Source organism: Nothobranchius furzeri, chromosome 14 (assembly GCF_043380555.1).
Source record: "Nothobranchius furzeri strain GRZ-AD chromosome 14, NfurGRZ-RIMD1, whole genome shotgun sequence".
NCBI classification, from domain to species: Eukaryota; Metazoa; Chordata; class Actinopteri; order Cyprinodontiformes; family Nothobranchiidae; genus Nothobranchius; species Nothobranchius furzeri.
In genome coordinates, this window is record NC_091754.1 from 34,169,639 (window position 1) to 34,178,269 (window position 8,631).

Here is an 8,631-nt window from a genome sequence, read left to right on the forward strand (position 1 = left end):
GTAATGACCCACCGTGTAATTTTTCTCTTAAATGTGTACAAATCGAAGAGAAAAACGACACGGTATGGTTTTGACAAATCCAAACTTCTTTTGTGCTTTGTCAATAAAGCGTATTCAAGAAAAAAAAACTACTTCCGGCAAAGGTAATGACCCGAAAAAAATCTACTTCCGACGAAGGTAATGACTTCCGGCGAAGGTAATGACACTTAATTTTCCGGATACGTCATTTCCTGTCACGGCAAAGACGCCAGCTGATGTCTGCAGCCAGATGCTCTTGCCTTTCTAAGGATTAAAAAGCCCTAAAAACCCACAAAACCCATGTAAAGCATAACATTGGTAATCAAATGACTTATTTGCTGGATGTCATGATAATTTTAAAGAGCAGATAATTACAGGTGCCATTTTTGATCCAATCTGTTCTGATATTTTTATTCTTTTTTCTACTTTTGTATGGTATGTGTATTTATAGCACATAGGTATTTGTGTCTTTTAGCTATACTTTTGGTACCTATATAAAAGGTTCAGGCATTTGATAGACTATTCTTTAAACCTGTCAAAACCATTTTAATAGTTGATTTTATCAATGCCGCCTTTATTTTAATAGTCATTTCCCAAGTGAGTGTAAAACAGTACAGACACGGGTAAATTTGTTGTACACTCAGTTATATCAGCTACATTAAGAGGACCAGAGACTTAAATTGTGCTGATACTTCTTAAAACATGCCAGGGTTTGAGGCGGGGTGGTGAGACATTGTGTGAGACACCCAAGAATGCAGACTAAATTTTTCAATAAAGGTAAATTTAATAGAGCAAACAGCCAACACAGGAAAAAAAAAGTACAAACAAATGAACCAAAAAGCACACAAAAAGCAAGAGAACCTCCAAAAAAACAATGTGAGGAGGAAAAAGAATGCAAAAACTGTGACACCGCTGTACTATGGCATTTCAAAGCCAGAAAACACCCTGATCTTCCTTTTTTCCTCAATTTCTCTGCAGAACTCCTCATAGTCTGACTGAAAACTAAACATGAACAGGAACGGTTCCCTGCAATCGTTCATCTCCTCTTCATCTAGGCCATCACAGAAGCATAACCTCTCCACTGCCCTCCGGCAAGCTTCCCTGTCCATGGTGATGACCTGGGGAAGGGAAAGGAAAAAGAGGAGAACCAAGGGCACTTTACTCGGAGGAGATGCTCCCAGGCTACTGCAGCCACTTTTGCAGCCAAATGAACAATTAATGTGTCTGCTCTGTCGCCGCCCCCGTCTCCACACACAACCACACACTCACACGCACGCACACACACGTCTGTCTTTCTATCATAGTGAGGACCCTTCATTGACTTCCATTCATTTTTGTGATTTCACCATGCCTAACCCATACCCCAACCCTAACCATAACCAACGCTTATCTTTTCCTAACCCTAACCTTAACTAAAACTTAATTCACACTATGCCTCTAACTGGTATAGTAAGCTTCTGGTATGCTTCTAAAAAAAGCGAGGACCAAAAAATGTCCTCACTTTGTAGGGAAAATGGTCAAAATGGTCCTCAGTATGTAGTATGTACAAGAACACACACACACACCACACTGGTTGTAGTGACCAGGTTCCCCATCAGTGGTTCTCCCACATCTTGGTTTGTGCTTTGATGCCTGTTTTTCTTTGTGAGAGTTTTTGATCATTCTTCTTGGAGTTCTATAGCAAAAACTGTAATGCTCTTGTGGCAAGGTGGATAAACGAGGGCCCGGGCGGGATTCGATCTCCAGACTCCCGGGTGAGAGTCATACACTCTAACCAGTCAGCCAAAGGGACATCCCCTTGGTCAAGTAGCCAGGGCGCATGATCAATCGGGACACTGTGACAGGACACACACTGTAACACTCTGTTTGAGAAAGTGAATCTGTTGGGCTTGTACCTGGTACTCAGAGTACCACACCGCCAGAAAGGACAGGCTGAAAATAAAAAGCTTTTTATTTCCATCAATATGTGTCTCCTTATTCAAATAATCTGGGTTGTAACCATCCTCTCAATCCTTTTTCTGTTGTTCATGCTCTTGTAATCTGTTGTTTGTGTTCTGCATTATTACAGTAAACCTGTGGAAATTATAAAGTGGACCTGTGTTATTTTATATGGATATAAACATGAGTGTAGTTAAATCTGTATTTAACATGTTTAACCTATGAATACCTTGAGAAACTATTTTCAAACATTAATTTTGCAACATTGTGAAAATGATCACTATGGTATTACAAAGAATTAAGTTATTTCAAGACAAAGTGGCAAACTAAGAAATCTAACACAAAAGTAGAAAGTAAAATTTTAGGTGATGAGCCAAATTGGCTTTTGTGCAAGAATATATTACATTTCATATGGGAAAACATTCATAGGACATGTAGTGCAAATTAAGAATATCTGCTGTATCACAGTGACATATTTTCAGCTTTTAAATGAAAATATAACCTATTGTGTGGAGAAAAAACAAACATGTAATAGGTTACCTGAAGACTAATCAGCCAATTTACAGTGAACATTATCAACAGAACATCAAGATAATTCAAATCAATCGTCTCCACACATACAAGCATAAACACACTAAATCAAATTTAACACGCATGTAAAAACACGATTTGTAACAACGCAAATTCAGTTTACAATCGGGCTTATTCGCTCGGTCAGCAAGTGGCAGTATCCTCGTACACTGCGGAGTAAACTGCCATTGAACGGATCACAAGACGAATATAGCATCTGCACATGCGCGGTAGACCCGATCTGTACGGTCCGACGTTTTCTTTTTTTTTCTTTTTATCTACATTATATTGAAATGTTTCACTATTGCAAACATTTTAATAGATACTTATTATTTTTTAACGTCTTAACAGATACTCTGACCCGTAACTATCGTAAAATGCTTCGAGCGGAAGTAGACGCCTGTCGCGCATGCGTGGTACCGATCACTTCTTACGCTGACGCTGGACGACCGTACATCACGTGACGCGTGACAAATTAAAGCAAAGAGCGCGTGACGTCATCAAAGACAGCCGTCTTACCGACTGCACACAACTAGCACACACCACAGTTCGCAGCTAGCCGCTGAGAGAAGAGGAATAAACATGCCTTCTAAAATAAAGGAATTGGAGTCTATCTTACAAAAGAAAAACGAGGAAATAGCGCTGATGAAGGCGGCCCACAATGAAGAAGTTAAAAAACTTAGAGGGGATCTGAAAACGGCTGAGAAACTTTCTAAATGCTCTAATTTAACTTGGCAACGTACTTTAGACGAGAAAAAGAGTACAGAACAGAAACTGACTTTGAAAATTGAAGAACTCACAAAGTCATATGAAGACATAAATCGTAAATATAATCGCATTTTAGGGTCGACCTTGTCGAAATGGTCAAAGAAAGTCTCCGATCCAGGAGAAGCTGAACGTATGGTAGAAATCCTGCAACAGAAATTAGAGGAACAACAGCTTGTTGTAGACGAAAAACAGCTTGCTGAAGACAAACTCCTTTCTCAAATTTCTACTCTCCAGGAGACAATCAGAGCCATGGAAAATAAATATCAGACATTGGATAATGCCTTCACGACATTGAGAGAGACAAGCTCATGTAAAGCATTAGAGAGTTTGAAAGAGAGTTTAGACAAATCTACTGGATTAAATGAGTGTTTTCGTCAGAGGACTGAGGATCTGACACAGCAGGTAGAAGAATTATCAAAAGAATTACAGGACTTAAAATATTCAGACAGATTTAACACACCGTTTAGAGTTTGTGAACGTCAACTTGAAGAAGCCAAGCAGAATATAATGAAATTGGAACAAAGGAATGAAGAATTAAAGGTTCAGCTGGACCAGAAAATCACCAATTGTACCTCACAATGCCAAGAAGAAAAGAGGTCAAAAGAAAAGAAAATTCAAATAAATGACACCAAACTTAAGAACTTAACGACAATTCTCAGTAAAACCCGCAATAAAAATAAACAGCTGAACGAGAAAGTCTTGACTGAACGACCTCTTAGAAAAAAATATGAGCTGGAATTGTCTGAAATGAAAATAGATTTGGACACAAGAGTGGACAGGTATGAAAAAATAATTATGCAAATGACAGAAGTTAGGTTGAACCAGTCTAGAGACATAGAAAAACTTCTTCGTGAACTGGATTTTCTCAGAGGAACCAGAAACAATCATTCAACAGAACTCCAAACAAAAGAAAGGAAAATTGCTATCCTTGAGGACAAATTAATGACACAGAATCCAATGTTGGAAGAATGCCAAAACAAGTTAGCTCAGGCTCAACGCACGGAGAAACAGCTGCGTAATGAAATAGCTAAACAGAAAGTGGCTTTAGAAGCAGCTGCCCAAAAGGAAAAGTATTCAAGCACACACCGTGAGCTCCTGGAGGACTACCAGAAGTTACACAAGAAACATACAGAAATCCTGGGACAAGTGGAGCCTCTGAAATTCGAGTTTCTGAAAATGAAGCGAGATCTGACCAGCTGTCATAAAGTAATAGATAGCAGAGTCAAATTTAAATCAGCATTTTTGGATATAATGAGAATGTATGTAGACAGCAAAGATGAAGAGTTGTCCAGGTTTCTAACGTGGTCTGAGGGCCACCAGAATGAACTGGAGAACCACAAAAGAGATGTGGAGAGCGTCAGAAACTCATTTGAACATAAAATCATTGAACTCAAAAAGCAGTTTGAATTGACGAAAATTAAATTGCAAGTTGAACTGCAGAAAGAGTGCGCTGATGTTATAGTAGAATTCGCTGAACTAAAGAAAGAGAATGGAGAGCTGAAGAATAAACTGGCTCATAAAGAGTTTCAACTTGCAAGGGCAAGACGGTCAGCCAAGACCAAGCAAGGATGAGTGAATCAAGTAGAAAAGCTCAGGTGGAACATATTTAACAGTGTGGAAACGTCACAAATCAGAAAGCTCATTTTCTCTGCATACACATGACGGTTAAATCACACTGTTGTGGCGATATTTACAGAGAGCAAACGCTTCACTCAGACTATTACCATAAACAGGGTTTTACGTTGTGACCGAATGCCTAAGCGTTCAGATAGGACACCCCGAGTTTGTTCTTATTTTACGCCCAAACCGTTAGGGTATGTTGCGTCCAATTTAGTTTTTAGAATGTTTGATCAAGGTTGAAGTAGAGGGACAATTTTCAACAAATTTGTATTTTTAAATAATTTTCTTGAGCCTTTATGTGCTATAGTGACCCTTTAGAGGGATAATGAAAGGCCACCCAGCCCCTATCGCCCCCCCCCCCACGGCCAGAATAGTCCACTTGCAACTTCACCGTTTCCGGTGCGGTCTGCTGAGACTTAGAAAAAATTGAGCTGAGGTTCCTGACGCTGCTGTCTGGCTTCAGGATATTTCCTGCAAGATTTAGATAGTGAACCCAGCTGGTTTGTTTAATTCAGTGATGAATCCCTCTAGTAGACAACTAGGAACGCTGGGAGACGTTTCTACTGGTACCCCCACTAATTATACATCAAAAGGAGCGGCTCGGCCGAATGGTCTAGTTATTATTATGTGAAGAGAGCCGAGTAGTTGATTGCATCAAGGAAGTAACTCCTTGAACCACGGAGTACAAAAAAACCCAAACAAAATAAAAAATACTGCAGCACAAGTTTTCACAGGAAACAGATTATTTCTGTCTCCTTGTGCTGCATGGGGGTTTTCTCTGGGAGCTCCAGTTCGCCCCCAACACTAAAATCACAACACGTTACCAATGGATCTGCTGAGCTGTCAGCAATTAAACAGCATTACCACAAGAAATGCAATTTATCCAGTTTATATTTAGAGTTTGGCATTCCCGTCCCCTTTTACTTTTTTGAGTAACACAGTGCTTCTCATCCCCGGTCCGCTGTCCTGCAAGTTTTAGATTATGAACCCAGCTGGTTTGTTTAATTTAGTGATGAATCCCTCCAGTAGACAACTAGGAATGCTGGGAGACGTTTCTACTGGTAGATTAAGGTGTTAAAAAAGGAGAACGCACAGCGAGGAGATATTCGCTGCTACAAATGGACACTAGAGGATGATAAAAGCAAGCAAAACTGCTCAGTAAGATGAACCTAAACTAAGCAAATGAGACCATAGCCCTGACATCACGTGCGTTAAACCCCAGATGCCGAACAGCCCCCACTATCGCCCCACACACGGAGTCAAACACCTCCAACTCAGAAACCTCGTTTGAAATGCCGTACACCACACTCACAACCATACCATAAACAGGGTCTTACGTTGTGACTGAATAAGCGTTCAGATAGGATTGCCCAAGTTTGTTCTTATTTTAGGCCCAAACCGTTAGGGTAAGTCACATCCAATTTAGTTTTTAGAGTTTTTGAGGGACAATTTGCAATGTTTTCATCTGCTGGTTTTTTTATTTAGTGATGAATCCCTCTTGTAGACTACTAGGAACGCTGGGAGACGTTTGTACTGGTAGATTAAGATGTTTAAAAGAAGAGGACACTAGGGGTGATAAAAGCAAGCATAACTGCCTAGTATCCCTTTAATACAAGTTAGCGCTGATAAAAGGTCTGCTATTAGTTATACTCAGGTCTAGTGGGACCAACCTGATCCTTCCTAATCCATAACACTACAGAATTTCACTCAGTATTTGAACGCTGTAAACATTCTTTCCCTGTTCCTCTTTATTCAAGGCCCTGACCCTGAAAGCCACTTATTGTTCTGCACTAGAAGATTTGAGCTCTTTATAATTGCTATTCACCGGAGGATTTTTAGCCCTTCTTTATTCTCCTTCCGGATGTTAATGTGGCTCGAAGGGCAGAGGGCACCCCCACTAATTATACATCAAAAGGAGCGGCTCGGCCGAATGGTCTAGTTAGTATTACGTGAAGAGAGCCGAGTAGTTGATTGCGTCAAGGAAGTGCCTCCTTGAACCACGGAGTACAAAAAAACCTAAACAAAATAAAAAATATTGCAGCACAAGTTTTCACAGGAAACAGATTATTTCTGTCTCCTTGTGCTGCATGGGGGTTTTCTCTGGGAGCTCCAGTTCGCCCCCAACACTAAAATCACAACACGTTACCAATGGATCTGCTGAGCTGTCAGCAATTAAACAGCATTACCACAAGAAATGCAATTTATCCAGTTTATATTTAGAGTTTGGCATTCCCGTCCCCTTTTACTTTTTTGAGTAACACAGTGCTTCTCATCCCCGGTCCGCTGTCCTGCAAGTTTTAGATTATGAACCCAGCTGGTTTGTTTAATTTAGTGATGAATCCCTCCAGTAGACAACTAGGAATGCTGGGAGACGTTTCTACTGGTAGATTAAGGTGTTAAAAAAGGAGAACGCACAGCGAGGAGATATTCGCTGCTACAAATGGACGAAGTGATGTGGCATCTCCTTAGTTGGTGCCCCTCCACACAGAAACTCTGCGATTGTGTTCTGTTCTCAGCTTTGTATGATTTCCCCAATGATGTTGTGAGGGATGTGAAATGATGATGTTCAGTAAACACAAATGCACATGCAGAGGGTCCCAGTCTATAATGAGAGAGACAGTTGTGGGAGAGAAGGGTTGTCTTTGTGTGGACGCGTCCTGGGGGCCGTCCTCACTGGTAGTTGGTAAGATGGCCCGCTTCCCTCCTGCACCGAACCAAACGTGGACCCAACCAGAGGTACATCACCAGAGACAGCCATGGTTGTCATCACCGGAGCCTCATCTGCACCAAGTCTGTGGTACGCCTCCTGCACCTTCAGAATGAAGCTGTCATCGGGGAAGCTGACTCCTTTTTACAAACTGCTTCTTGGGAAGAAAAACAAAAGTCAAATGGGGTGTGTGCATGTGTGTGTGTGCGTGCAGTCCAGAAAGAAAAACATACCTTGTTCATTCTACCGGTCTCTTCTCTCTTTGTCTGGCTGATATGATGACCATGTCATTAACTGGACCTGGTTTAATACCTTGTTTCCAAATAAAAACAAGTTTAAATGTTATAACAGAAATATGTATACACATAATAATAGTATCATTAAAAGATTGTAACCTTGGTCCCCGTTTTGTGCCACTGTTGTTCAGTTTCTGTGCAGCTGAACACTGTGTGTGTGTGTGTGTGTGTGTGTGGGGGGGGGGGGGGGGGGGGGCCGATGTAAGTTTCAGCTAGGAGAAATGTGCCGTCTGGTAGAGTTGAGCTGCCACATGACATCACAAGGCTGCACCTGCCACACATACACTGGCACCCCCACCGGCTTTGAATCCCTTAGCACAATCTGTTACAACACAGAATATTTGTTAGAGTACAACTGCATTTAAGGAGAGACAAACATTGATGATTAACTTCACTTAACTCATTTTAAAATAGAAGAGTAGAACAAGTAGTGGACAAAAATAAAATAACTGTAAACAATGTTGTGCTTCTGCGAGTCATCTAATGTTTGACTTTCTGTGACATGCTATTTATACAAACTTTACTTACTATATTCTTTCTGGGACACATTTTATCTCTGATACCACATGACACACGTAGTTCAGGCATGTCATTAACCTGTTATCAAACTAAAAGCAATGATATGACTCGCAAAAATGTGACGTTTAAAAACATGAACAGTCTTCTTTTGAACCTGAATCAATCCTGCACTGAACCTGCAGGGAAACGTTTCCC

The 8,631-nt window shown here is 40.7% G+C and overlaps 1 long non-coding RNA gene across 2 annotated transcripts; it reads right to left on the reverse strand.

The window, feature by feature from the left end:
• Positions 1–7,593: 7,593 nt before the first annotated feature.
• On the reverse strand, positions 7,594–8,114 carry LOC129159998 (uncharacterized). Of its 2 annotated transcripts, none has more exons than XR_008561004.2 (3): positions 8,017–8,114; positions 7,855–7,933; positions 7,594–7,778 (listed from the first exon to the last, which is right to left on the reverse strand). It is a non-coding gene; the product is annotated as an uncharacterized lncRNA (long non-coding RNA). The 2 variants fall into 2 exon arrangements; XR_011516206.1 differs by having other exon boundaries at positions 7,596–7,775.
• Positions 8,115–8,631: the final 517 nt, after the last annotated feature.